A 15,216-nucleotide genomic window follows, 5' to 3' on the forward strand; every position below is an offset into this window, starting at 1 on the left:
AATCTATGTTTTCTTCTAAAATATATATAGTTTTGTAACATATATCTATAGCAATAGTCCATTTTGGGTTAATTTTTGTATAATTTCTGTATAAGGTGTAAACTTGAAGTTGAGGTAATTATTTTTGCTGTTATTGTTAGTTGGCTGCCTAGCTGTTCCAACACCATTTGTTCAAAGGACTACCTTCCTCTTTTGATTTGCCTTCATACCTTTGTCAAGAATCATTTAGCCATATTTGTGCTGGTATATTTCAGGACTCTCTTCTACTCCTCTGGTCTGTACCAGTACCACACTGGCTTGATTACTGTAGCTCTGTAGTAAGCTTGACATCTAGCAGTGCTGTTTCTCAACTTCATTTTTCTGATTCAAGTTTCTTTTGGCTAGTCTTGTTACTATACCTTTCCACATAAATTTTAGAATAAATCTGTCTATATCTACAAAAAATCGCTGGGATTTTGTTTGGAATTGTGTTAAATCTATAGATCAGTTCAGAGAGGATTAACCTTTTTATAGGATCAGTCTTCCAATCCATGAATATCCTATCTCTTGTCATTTATCTAAGTCTTTTTTGATTTATGTCATCAACATTTTGTACTGTTCAGTATACAGATACTATGCATGTTTTGTTAGATTTATATTTAAGTATTTCATTATTTTTGAACTCTTAGACATTTAAAAAAAATTCTGTTTTAAAAGTTTTCTGTTCATTGTGAATATATAGAAATACAGTTGAGTTTTGTGTGTTAACGTTGTATTCTATGACCTAACTAAAATCAATAATTCTTTCTTAAGAAGTTTTTGTGGCTTGTTGGGATTTTCTACTGTCATTTTCCTTTTCAATCTCTGTCACTTATATTTCTTACTTTAAGCTTACTTCACTGTCAAGAATTTCCAGTATGATGTTGAATAGGAGTGGTGAGAGTACATAGCCGTGCCATATTCACAGTCTTAGGGGGGAAAACATTCTGTCTTTCACTTTTAAATATGATGTTAGCTATAGTCTTTTGTTTTTAATTGAAGTATAGTTGATGTACAATATTATATAAGTTATAGGTGTAAAATATAGTGATTCACAATTTTTAAAGGTTATACTCTATTTATAGTTATTATAATATGTGGACTATATTCCTCATGTTGTACAGTATATTTTTGTAGCTTATTTTATGCATAATAATTTGTACCTCTTAATCTCCTCTATTGCCCCTCCCCCCTTCCCTCTCCCCATGGGTAACTACTAGTTTGTTCTCTGTATCTATGAGTCTGCTTCATTTTTGTTATATTCACTGGTCTGTTTTATTTTTTAGATTCCATATATAATGATATCATATAATATTTGTCTTTCTCTGTCTTCTTTCACTTAACATAATACCCTCCAAGTCCATCAATGTTGCAGCAAATGGCAAAATTTCATTCCTTTTTATGGCTGAGTAGTATTCCATTCTATGTACATACCACATCTTCTTTATCCATTCTTCAGCTGATAGACACAGGTTGCTTCCCTGTCTTGACTATTGTAAATAAAGCTGCTTTGAACATTGGTGTGCATGTATCTTTTTGAATTAGTGTTTCTGTTTTTTTTCCAATTTATACCCAGGAGTGGAATTGCTGGGTCATATGGTAGTTCCCTTTCTAGTTTTTTTGAGAAACCTCCATACCGTTTTCCACAGTGGCTGCACCAGTTTACATTCGCACCAACAGTTTATGAGGTTCCCTTTTCTGCACATCCTAGCCAACATTTATTATCTGTGTTCTTTTTGATAATAGCCATTCTGACAGGTGTGAGATTTTCTCATTGTGGTTTTGGTTTGCTTTTCCCTGATGATTAGCAATGTTGAGCATCTTTTCATCTGCCTGTTGGCCATTGGCAATTCTTTGGAAAAATGTCTGTTCAGTTCTTCTGCCCATTTTTTGATTTGTTTGTTTTTTTGATGTTGAGTTCTATGAGCTATTTGGGTATGTTGGATATTAACCCCTTATCGGTCATAACATTTGCAGATATTTCTCCCATTCACTAGATTGTCTTTTCATTTTGTCAGTGGTTTCCTTTACTGTGCAAAAGCTTTTAAGTTTAATTAGGTCCCATTTGTTTATTTTTGCTTTTATTTCCTTTGCTTTAGGAGGCAGATTCAAAAAAATCTTGCTACGATTTATGTCAGAGTGTTCTGCCTATGTTTTCCTCTAGGAGTTTTATGCTTTCCAGTCTTACATTTAGGTCTTTAACACCATATACAAAAATAAACTCAACATGGATTATAAACTTAAATTTAAGACCGGAAACTGTAGTCTTTTTAAAAATATACCTTCTTTAGGTTGAGGAAGTTCCCAACCATCCCTACCTAGCTGAGAGTATTATCATGAATGGTTGCTGTTTTGTTAAAACGCTTTTTCTGTGTCAATTTATATTACCCTGTAGCTTTTATTTGTTAGACTCTTAATATACTGGATTAAATTGATTTTCAAATACTGAACCAACAGTGCATTCCTGTGATAAGTCCCACTTCGTTGTGTTGTATCATTCTTTATATATATTGTCGGATTATATTTGCTAATATTTGGTAAAAGATTTTTATGTTTATGAGGGAAATTGGTTTTTAGGTTTCATTTCTTGGGCTGTCATCTGTTTTTAAATTTTTAATTTTATTTATTTATTAATAAGTTAGTTAATACAAATAAAATAGGCAGAAAATATGATTTCCAAATTTTGAATAGTATAGATCTTAAGTATTGTGGAGTTCATGGTGGAAGGTGATCAATGTCATTGTTTATCTTTGATATTAGGGTAACTCAATTTTATACAACAAATAGAGAATTGTTTCCTTATCTTCAGTTTTCTAGAAATATTTGGTAGAATCAATGTTATTTGTTCCTTTAATATTTGGTAGATTTCACCAGAGAAACCATTTGACCTTGGGAATTTTTTTTTCCTAAAGATTTTTAACTATGAATACAATTTCTTTAATAATTATAGAACTATTCATGTTATCTATTTCATCTCTTTTTCACTTTGCAGCTTTTTAGCAAGTTGTCAGTTTTTTTCAAGTTGTTAAACTTATGTGCATGGAGTTCTTTGTAATATATCCTTATTTTAATGTCTGCAGAATCCGTACAGGAATCCCCCTCTTTCATTCCTGCTATGGTAGTTTGTCTGTCTCTCCATCTGTCTCTCTCTCTTTTTTTTGTCTTCAATTTTGTCAGAGGTTTATCAATTTTGAAGATCTTTCCAAAGCACTAGCTTCTGGTGTCATTGGTTTTCTCTTACATATGCTTTATATTTTATTGACTTATCTTACTTGTTATTTCCTTCCTTATGCTTGCTGTTATTTTTCTAGTTTCTTAAGATGAAAGTTTGGATTACTTACTTGAGATCATTTTCGTTTTCTAATATAAGCATTTAGCTGCTAGCAGTAATTTAGCTGAATTCCACAGCTTTTGCAATGTTGTATTCTCATTTTTGTTTAGTTCACAATATTTTCTAATTTTGTTGGAGATTTTCTGTTTGACCTGTGGATTATTTAGAAATATGTTGTTTAATTTTCAAGTGTTTGGAGATTTTATTACTGTCCTTCCGTAATTTAGTTCTAGTTTACTTTCATTATGGGCATAGAAATTGCTTTGAATGATTTAACTTTAAAAATTCCTAAGTTTTGTTTTCTAAACAGAGATATGGTCTATCTTGGTGAGTATTCTATGTGCACTTGGAAAGAATGTGTATTCTGTTGTTGGGTCAAGTGTTCTAAAATTGTCAGATCCAATTGCTTGATGATATAGTCCAATTATTCTACATCTTAATGATTTATTGTCTGTTAGTTTTGTCTATTACTGAGAAAGGAGTGTAGAAGTGTCCACGTATAATTGTGGATTTGTATGTCTATCTGTCATTTTTTCTTCATTTTTTTAAGCTCTACTATTAGGTGTTCATGCAATTAAGATTGTTATTTTTAGTCTTTTTGGATGTTTTGATCCTGTTATCATTATTGCTCTTTTCTTTTCCTTGTTAAATTTCTTTGCTCCAATGTCTAATTTCTCTTACATTAATATAGCTACTAATGCTTATTTTGGTTAATATGTATATGATATATTTCTTTTCAATCATTTGGTTTTTAACCTACCTGTATTATTACATTAGAAGTTTCTCAGAGATATAGTTGGTTCACTTACATACATTATGAAAATCTTAGATTTTCAATTTGGTTGGGCCATTTAAATTTAGTGTAATTACTGACGTGTTTGGATTTAGGACTATTATTTTATTGTTTTCTGTTTTCTCTGTTTTTGGTTTCTTTATGTTCTCTAGTCCCTGTTTTCTCTGGTGTTATTTGAATATTAAAAAAAATACTTTATCTACTGTGTTTTTAAACTTTACCTCATCTTATAATTTTGGTAGTGAATTCTCTTGGGATTACAAGTGATTCCTGCAGAATCAATATTTTACCACTTCAAATAAAAAGTTCAAACCATGTAGGTTTATTTTTCCTACCCCCATTATTTTGCAGTTTTCTTTCATATTACCTATACATTCATTGAAAACCTCATTAGACTATAATTTTAATGTTCAGCAGTGCAACATATTATTTAAAAGTCAGTACCCTCTAGGTCCATCCATATTGTTGCAAATGGCAAGATTTCATTGTTTTTTATGCCTGAATTATACAAAAATATCTCACCTCTTTGTCCATTCTTCTGTCGATAGACATTTATATTGCTTCCATATCTTCCTTTGTTTGTTTTTTGTTAGTTTACATTTTTTTTGAATTTTATTTATCTTTTTATACAGCAGGTTCTTAGTAGTCATCCATTTTATACACATCAGTGTATACATGTTAATCCCAATCTCCCAATTCATCACCCCCCCTTGCTTTCCCCCCTTGGTGTCCATATATCTGTTGCCTACATCTGTGTCTCTTTCTGTCCTGCAAAGTGGTTCATCTGTACCATTTTTCTAGTTTCCATATATATGCATTAATATACGATATTTGTTTTTCTCTTTCTGACTTACTTCACTCTGTGTGACAGTCTCTAGATTCATCCACGTCTCTACAAACAATCCGGTTTCATTCCTTTTTACGGCTGAGTAATATTCCATTGCATATATATACCACATATTCTTTATCCATTTGTCTGTCGATGGGCATTTAGGTTGCTTCCATGACCTGGCTATTGTAAATAGTGCTGCAATAAACATTGGGGTGTATGTGTCTTTTTGAATTATGGTTTTCTCTGGTTATATGCCCAGTAGTGGGCTTGCTGGGTCATATGGTAATTCTATTTTTAGTTTTTTAAGGAACCTCCATACTGTTCTCCATAGTGGCTGTATCAATTTACATTCCCACCAATAGTGCAAGAGGGTTCCCTTTTCTCCACACCCTCTCCAGCATTTGTTGTTTGTAGATTTTATGATCATGCCCATTCTAACTGGTGTAAGGTGATACCTCATTGTAGTTTTGATTTGCATTTCTGTAATAATTAGTGATGTTGAGCAACTTTTCATGTGCTTCTTGGCCACCTGTATGTCCTCTTTGGAGAAATGTCTATTTAGGTCTTCTGCCCATTTTTGGATTATGTTGTTTGTTTTTTTTAATACTGAGCTGCATGAGCTGTTTATATATTTTGGAGATTAATCCTTTGTCCATTGATTCGTTTGCAAATATTTTTCCCATTCTGAGGGTTGTATTTTTGTCTTGTTTGTTGTTTCCTTTGCTTTGCAAAAGCTTTTAAGTTTCATTAGGTCCCATTTGTTTATTTTTATTTACATTACTCTAGGAGGTGGATCAAAAAAGATCTTGCTGTGATTTATGTCAGTGTTCTTCCTATGTTTTCCTCAAAGAGTTTTATAATGTCTAGTCTTACATTTATGTCTCTAATCAATATTGAGTTTATATTTGTGTATGGTGTTAGGGAGTGTTCTAATTTCATTCTCTTACATGTAGCTGTCCAGTTTTCCCAGCACCACTTATTGAAGAGACTGTCTTTTTCCATTGTATATCCTTGCCTCCTTTGTCATAGATTAGTTGGCCAATCGTGGGTGGGTTTATCTCTGGGCTTTCTATCATGTTCCATTGATCTATATTTCTGTTTTTGCAACAGTACCATATTATCTTAATTACTGTAGCTTTGTAGTATAGTCTGAAGTCAGGGAGTCTGATTCCTCCAGCTCCGTTTTTTTCCCTCAAGACTGCTTTGGCTATTCGGGGTCTTTTGTTTCTCCACACAAATTTTAAGATTTTTTGGTCTAGTTCTGTAAAAAATGCCATTGGTAATTTGATAGGGATTGCATTGAATCTGTAGATTGCTTTGGGTAGTGGAGTCTTTTTCACAATATTGATTCTTCCAATCCAAGAACATGGAATATGTCTCCATCTGTTGGTTTCATCTTTAATTTCTTTCAACAGTGTCTTATAGTTTTCTGCATACAGGTCTTTTGTCTCCCTAGGTAGGTTTATTCCTACGTATTTTATACTTTTTGTTGCAATGGTAAATGGGAGTGTTTCCTTAATTTCTCTTTCAGATTTTTCATCATTACTGTATAGGAATGCAAGAGATTTCTGTGCATTAGTTTTGTATCCTGCAACTTTACCAGATTCATTGATTAGCTCCATTGATTAGTAGCTTTGTGGTAGCATCTTTAGGATTCTGTATGTATAGTATCATGTCATCTGCAAACAGTGACAACTTTACTTCTTCTTTTCCAATTTATATTCCTTTTATTTCTTTTTCTTCTCTGATTGCCATGGCTAGGACTTCCAAAACTATGTTGAATAATACTGGTGAGAGACTACATCCTTGTCTTGTACCTGATCTTAGAGGAAATGCTTTCAGTGTTTCACCATTGAGAATGATGTTTGCTGTGGGTTTGTTGTATATGGCCTTTATTATGTTGAGGTAGGTTCCCTCTATGCCCACTTTCTGAAGAGTTTTTATCATAAATGGGTGTTGAGTTTTGTCAAAAGCTCTTTTTCATCTATTGAGATGATCATATGGTTTTTCTTCTTCAGTTCGTTAACATGTTGTATCACATTGATTAATTTGCATATATTGAAGAATCCTTGCATCGCTAGGATAAATCCCACTTGATCATGGTGTATGATCCTTTTAATGTGTTGTTGGATTCTGTTTGCTAGTATTTTGTTGAGGATTTTTACATCTGTTTTCATCTGTGATATTGGTCCATAATGTCCATTCTTTGTAGTATCTTTGTCTGGTTTTGGTATCAGGGTGATGGTGGCCTCATACAATGAGTTTGGGAGTGTTCCTTCCTCTGCAGTTTTTTGGAAGAGTTTGAGAAGGATGGGTGTTAGCTCTTCTCTAAATGTTTGATGGAATTCACCTATGAAGCCATCTAGTCCTGGACCTTTGTTTGTAGGAAGATTTTTAATCACAGTTTCAATTTCATTACTTGTGATTGGTATGTTCATATATTCTATTTCTTCCTGGTTCAGTCTTAGAAGGTTATACCTTTCTAAGAATTTGTCCATTTCTTCCAGGTTGTCCATTTATTAGCATAGAGTTGCTTGTGTTAATCTCTTACGATGCTTTGTATTTCTGCAGTGTCTGTTATAACTTCCTTTTCATTTCCATTTTTATTGATTTGAGTCCTCTCCCTCTTTTTCTTGATGAGTCTGGTAATGGTTTATCAATTTTGTTTATCTTCTCAAAGAACCAGCTTTTAGTTTTATTGATCTTTGCTATTGTATTCTTTGTTTCTATTTTATTTATTTCTCCTCTGATATTTATGATTTCTTTACTTCTGCTGACTTTAGGTTTTGTTTGTTCTTTCTCTAGTTCCTTCAGGTGTAACGTTAGATTGTTTATTTGAGATATTTCTTGTTTCTTGAGGTAGGCTTGTATAGCTATAAACTTCCCTCTTAGAACGGCTTTTGCTGCATCCCATAGGTTTTGGATCATCTTGGTTTTTTTTTGTTTGTTTGTTTGTTTTGGATCGTCGTGTTTTTAATGTCATTTGTCTCTATGTATTTTTTGATTTCCTCTTTGATTTCTTCAGTGATCTCTTGGTTATTTAGTAACATATTGTTTAGCCTCTATGTGTTTGTGCTTTTTACGTTTTTTTCAGTGTAAGTGATTTCTAATCTCATAGCGTTGTGCTCAGAAAAGATGCCTGATACGATTTCAGTATTCTTAAAGTTACCAAGGCTTGATTTGTGACCCAAGATGTGATCTATCCTGGAGAATGTGCCATGTGCACTCGAGAAGAAAGTGTAATCTGTGGTTTTTGGATGGAATGTCCTGTAAATATCAATTAAATCTATCTGGTCTAGTGTGTCATGTAAAGCTTATTTTTTCTTAGTAATTTTCTGTTTGGATGATCTGTCCATCGGTGTAAGTGATGTGTTAACGTCCCCCACTATTACTGTGTTACTGTCGATTTCCTCTTGTAGAGCTGTTAGCAGTTGCCTATGTATGTAGGTGCTCCTGTGTTGGGTGCATATATATTTGTAATTGTTATATCTTCTTCTTGGATTGATCCCTTGATCATTATGTAGTGTCCTTCCTTGTCTCTTGTAACATTCTTTATTTTAAAGTTTATTTTATCTGATATAAGCATTGCTACTCCAGCTTTCTTTTGAAAGGATAGCTTTTTCCATCCCCTCACTTTCAGTCTGAATGTGTCCCTAGGTCTGAAGTGGGTCTCTTGTAGACAGCATATATATGGGTCTTGTTTTTGTATCCATTCAGCAAACCTTTGTCTTTTTGTGGGAGCATTTAATCCATTCACGTTTAAGGTAATTATCGATATGTATGTTCCTATTACCATTTTCTTAATTGTTTTGTTTTTGTTTTTGTAGGTCCTTTTCTTCTCTTGTGTTTCCCAGTTAGAGAAGTTCCTTTAGCTTTTCTTGTAGAGCTGGTTTGGTGGTGCTGAATTCTCTTAGCTTTTGCTTATCTGTAAAGGTTTTGTTTTCTCCATCGAATCTGAATGAGATCCTTGCCATGTAGAGTAATCTTGGTTGTAGGTTCTTCCCTTTCATTACTTTCAATATGTCCTGTCACTCCCTTCTGGCTTGTAGAGTTTCTGCTGAGAAATCAGCTGTTAACCTTACGGGATTTCCCCTGTATGGCATTTGTCATTTTTCCCTTGCTGCTTTCAATAATATTTCTTTGTCTTCAATTTTTGTGAACTTGATTACTATGTGTCTCGGCGTGTTTCTGCTTGGGTTTTTCCTGTATGGGACTCTCTACACTTCCTGGACTTGTGTGGCTATTTCCTTTCCCATGTTGGGGAAGTTTTTGACTCTAATCTCTTCAAATATTTTCTCGGGTCCTTCCTCCCTCTCTTGTTCTTCTGGGACCCCTGTAATGCAAATGTTGTTGCGTTTAATGTTGTCCCAGAGGTCTCTTAGGCTGTCTTCATTTCTTTTCATTCTTTTTTCATTATTCTCTTCCGCAGCAGTGAATTCACCATTCTGTCTTCCAGGTCACTTATCCATTCCTCTGCCTCAGTTATTCTGCTAATGATTCTTTCTAGTGTATTTTTCATTTCAGTTATTGTGTTGTTCATCTCTGTCTGTTCGTTCTTTAATTCTTCTAGATCTTTGTTAAACATTTCTTGCATCTTCTCGATCTTTTCCTCCATTCTTTTTCCGAGGTCCTCGATAATCTTCATTATCATTATTCTGAATTCTTTTTCTGGAAAGTTGCCTATCTCCACTTCATTTAATTGTTTTTCTGGTGTTTTACCTTGTTCCTTCATCTGGTACATAGCCCTCTGCCTTATCATCTTGTCTATCTTTCTGTGAATGTGGTTTTTGTTCTACAGGCCGCAGGATTGTAGTTCTACTTGCTTATGCTTTCTGCTCTCTGGTGGATGAGGCTATCTAAAAGGCTTGTGCTGCTTACATATCTTGACTGCTGTAAATAATGCTGCAGTGAACATAAGGGTGAATATATCTTTCTGAACTAATGGTTTTGTTTTCTTTGGGGAAATACCTGGAAATAGAATTGCTGACACTAGAGGGTATTATGCTAAGTGAAATAAATCAGACAGAGAAAGACAATTTCAATTATATGATTGAATATGATTTCAATTATAATGGAATCTGAAAAACAAAACAAAGCAAACCAAACAGAACAGAAACAGACTCATAGATTCACAGAGCAAACTAGTGGTTGCCAGAGGGGCGAAGTAGGGTTGGCAAAATATAAGTCAAGAGAATTAAAAGGTGCAGACTTTGAATTTTAAAATAAATGAGTCACAAGGGTGTAATATAGTCATAGCATAAGGAATATAGTCAATGATACTTTTGTGTACGCTGACAGATGGCTACTAAACTTAATGTGATCATTTCACAATGTATTTGATTGTCAAATAACTATGTTGTATACCTGAAACTAATAACATTGCACATCAACTATACTTTCATAAAAAATAAAGTGGCTGAAGACACATAAAAAGCCAATGGAAGAGTAATATATATTTATCTTAATTTTCCACTTCTGTTGCTTTCTGTTCATTCCTGATATTCCATGTTTCTTTCTTGTATAATTCCCCTTCTGTCTGAAGATCTTGCTTTAGCAATTATTTTAGAGCAACAGTTTTTCTTAATTTTCTTTCATCTGAGAATGTCTTTATTTTTGTTCATGGAGGATATTTTTTTCTGAAGATAGAATCCAGGTTTTGCAGTTGTTTTCTTTTAGCACTTGAAATATATTGTTCTGCTTTCTTCTTGGCTCCATGGTTTCTAATGAGAACCGTGCAGCCATTTGAATTTTTGTTCATCTGTAAGTAATGCATAATTTTACTCAGTTTGCTTTCCATATTTTTCTTTGTGTTTAGTTTCACATAGTTTGATTGTGATTTGTCCTGGCGTGGATTTCTTCATGTTTATCCTTTTCTGGGTTTTCTGAGATTATTGAATTTGTAGGTGTGTGTTTTTCCTCAAATTCAGGAATTTTTCAGTCATTATTTCCTCAAATATTTTTACTATGCTGTACCTTTTCTCATCTTATGCTGGTCCTTTGTTGACATGAATATTAGGCTTTTTGGAATTGTTCCACTAGTAACTGAGGCTCTCTTAACTTTTTTCCAGTCATTTTTCTCTATTTTTCACATTGGATAATTTCTATTGAGCTATCTTTACATTTTCAAACTGTTTTTTCTGTCATCTCCGTTCTGCTATCTGCCTATCTAGTGAGTTTAATGATACCTTAGTTATTCTATTTTTCAGTTCTAGTTAACAGTTCCATTTAGTTCTTCTTTACATCTCCTTTTTCTGATACTTTTAAACTTTCCAGTCATTTCAGGAGTGTTCACAATTACTTGGAGTTATTTTAAAATTTGTCTGACAATTTCAATTTCCGGTGTCTCTTAATTGTCTTTTTCCATGGGAAGTGAGGTTTTCCTGATTCTTTAAATGCCATGTATTTTTGGATTGTATCCTAGACTTTTTGAATTTTATTTTCTGAGTCTACTTCTCATTTAAGTCCTACAGAGAATTTCAGCATTTTTGTTTTAGCAGATGTTCAGTCTGCTTGGGTTTAGGCCACAAGTCCTGAGCAGCTTTATATGGACAGTAGTCTCGGCATCAGTTGTGTGGTCAGAGCCTCTGCAGTGCTACTTGGATCTGTCCTTCATGTGTACCCCCTACTGGGGGATTTGAACAGTGGTCTATCCCACTATAATTTAGTTCTCAAAGTCTTTGTATGCTGTTTACGGTCAGATCCATACATGTTCATCCTGTGCTGAGCCCAGGAGTTCATAAACAACCATAAGAGGTCTTTTTCTGAGCTTCTTTCTATCTATAATCTCCCCCATATTTCCTGTTTTCCAAGGGTTTCCTTCTCAGTCACCTGGCCAGAAAGCTGAAACTCCAGTTATCCTACTCTGCCATGTATTTCACACAAAAGCATCAAAGTCCAGGGCCAGGCAGTGGGAGAATAGAGGGGAAAAAAAGTCACCCAGTGTTACTGCTGCAGCTCCTTTAACCAGAGAAGATTGCCTTCCCTCAGAGTTTTGGATCCTGTGGCTCCTGTTATTGCCCTGCTGCAATGAGATTGTTTGGGGACTAGGGCACAAGAGAACAGAGAATGGAAAAAAAAAGAAAAAAACAGTAGCTTTCTACTCTCCTTTCCCACTCCTTAAGTCGTTCCTAGTAGTCTTCTCTCAGATCTCTCTTTGTCCAATTAGTTCCCACTTCCTAGTTTTAAGCTGTGTTGATTTTAGGTATGGGGATAACGCAGGAGGAAAAGGAATGTGGCAGTTTTACTTTCAGTTGGGTGGTACTTGAAATCCTGTTCGTCTTCTACTATTTACTTGTTAGAGTCTTCAGTAACTGCTGCATGAAACAGAGAATAGAGCAGTGCTCACCAAGGGTTGGAGAGCAGGGGAAAGGGAGAGATGTTCAATTGGCATAAAGTTTCAGTTATGCAAGATGAATAAGTTCTTGAGACCTGCTGTACAACAGGGCACCTATATTTAACAATACTGTGTTGTCCACTTAAAATTTGTTAAAAGGGTAGATCTCATGTGAAGTGCTCCAAAAAAATGAGGTGAGTTACAAACTTTATGATGTAATGGATGTGTCTATTACTTTAATTATGGTTTCATGGGTGTGTGCTTATATTCAAACTCATTTAATTATGGACTTAAATATGTGCAGCGTTTTTGTATATCAATGATACCTGAATAAAGCTGTTAAAAAAAATAGCTGCTGCATGCATTTTGCCCAGATTTTCTAGCCACAGTTAGTGGGAAAGATAGTGTGTGATTACTTTCTTACTCAGAACCAGAGCCTCCCATCAGCCATATGATCTTTTGTTTGCTGAGGCACATTTTTGCTGAGGTATATTTTTTAAACATCATGGCCTTTTATGTATGAATCAGTTTCATCACTGGTTGAGAGTCTTTATGATAGTAGCATACAGTATCTTACCCAGAGTTGTATGACCTGCAGTGCTTAGGAGAATGATGTGTACATGACCCATTGTTACACAGAAACTATTTGTTGAATCAGTGATTACATAAAATCAATTAACTTTCCCTCTGGATCATTCCAGTTAAGACAGTCTAGGGGAAATCCAGATGTTTTGAATACAGTTATGAATAAAATAAAATAGCTATTATACATTCATCTCTTTACCAGAAAATCAAGTAAAAGACCTGCACCTAAGTAAAATCTTGTTCTAATAGAGAGGGAGGAAGAGAGGGAGAGAAAGAGAGAGCAAACCTACATAACTAATGGTTAGAAGGTGCTTAATGTCATTAAAAATAATGTTCAAAATTGATTTCCTAAGGAGAAACTGCTAAAATGCCTACATTTTAGCCCTTCTCTCATTAGAGTTACATTAAATGTTTCAACCTCATGATTTGACTCAAGTCATTTGACTCAGTTTTTATTGGTAGATCAGTAATTAATGGAATAGCCTGAGCAATTTCAGAATTAACTTTATTAATTTGACAACATTTATTTAACAAATATCAAACTCCTACACTTTGAAAAGCTCTTGATGATGTGATCGGATGTAAACGTGAGTGAAATAGTTACTTTCCTCCATGATAGAGGCTGACAGACTTTGTCTGCAAAGCATCACATAGTAAATATTTTAGGCTTTTCAGGCCGTGTGGTCTGTGTCACAACCACTCAACTCTGCTGTTGTAGTGCAGAAACACATGGGCAATATGTATAGATAAAATGTATATGAATGGACATGGCTGTCTTTCAGTAAAACTTTATTTACTAAAGCAAGTGGCACACTGAACTTGGGCTCTAGTTTGCCTGGGTACTATGAGAGTACAGGATATGAGTCCTCTAACCTAGTCTGCCAAAAATGATGCTTGCAGAAGTCTTCCTGGAAAAGGTGATGTCTGAGATAAGTTCCGAAGTAAGAGTAAAGTTAAGTGAAGAATTATCAGAGAGAAAAAGGTGGGGTTAAAGTATATTTTATCAGGAGGAAATAACATGAGCAGAGGTACAGAGGTATGTGTAAAGAATTACCCATAGATTTGGATTTTCTGAAGCTTAAAAGAAAAGGCCAGGAGTGAGTGTTTCTAAGCCGGTGTGGTGCTCAAATGAGAGATGAGTTTGGAAAAGTCAGTAGGTATCCAGTGAAGGGTCTTAGGCAAAGCATCAATGTGTTCAGGTTTTCATTTTATATAAATACACTTTCTAAGTGTGTGTGGAACTCAAGTGAGATGGAAGATGATGGGGGTGGGGAAGCAAGAACGGCATGTGCCACAATTGTTGAGCACTTCATCATTTCCCTGTTGATCACTGGATTTTTTCCTGTTTTGGTATCTTGCCTACAAAGACACTGGATTTTATGCTGTGACTTAAGACAAGCTTCAGATGATTCTTTTCCTTCCTTTGTGATTCTAAGGCAAAGCATAACCCCATATCATCTGATGGTGAATATTTTTCCAACTTAGTGAAGAATAATTTACAAATATACTTGTATATATTTAAAGTATACAATGTGATGATTTGATATACATATACATTGTGGAATGATTACCAAGATCAAGATAATTAATACATCCGTCACCTCATATAGTTAACTCTGTGTGTGTGTGTGTGTGTGTGTGTGTGAATGCTTCAAATCTACTCTCATTAACTTTCAAGTATAAAATACCATATTATTAACTGTATTCACTATGCTGTACATTAGATCCTCAGAACTTATTCTTATAACTGAAAGTTTGTACCCTTTGACCTACATCACCACATTTCTTCCTCTTGCACAGTCCCTGGCAACCATTGTATTCTCTGTTTCTATGAAATTGGCTTTTTTTTCTTTTCTTTTTTTGTTTTAAGATTCCACATGTAAATGATGTCATAAGATAGTTATCTTTGTCTGTTTGGTTTATTTCACTTAGCATAACGTGTGCTAGATCCATCCATGTTGCAAATGACAGAATTTACTTTTTTTTTGGCTGAATAATACTCCATTACATATATAAGATATAAAAGATATAGGATATATCAGATATATAAGATAACATAAGATGTAAGATAAGCTATAGGATGTTATATATACCATATATATAGAATTATATATTATATACACATATATACAGGTCTTCCTCCACTTATGATTGGTTTACATTCTGATAAACCCATCATCAATTGAACGTGTCATAAGTTGAAATGCGTTTGATACAACTAACCTATCGAACATCACAGCTTAGCCTAGCCTAAGCTAACCGTGCTCAGAACACTTACACTAGCCTACAGTGAGGCAAAGTCATGTAACACAAAACCTATTCTA

The sequence above is a fragment of the Globicephala melas genome, chromosome 3 (assembly GCF_963455315.2).
Source record: "Globicephala melas chromosome 3, mGloMel1.2, whole genome shotgun sequence".
Lineage (NCBI taxonomy): Eukaryota > Metazoa > Chordata > Mammalia > Artiodactyla > Delphinidae > Globicephala > Globicephala melas.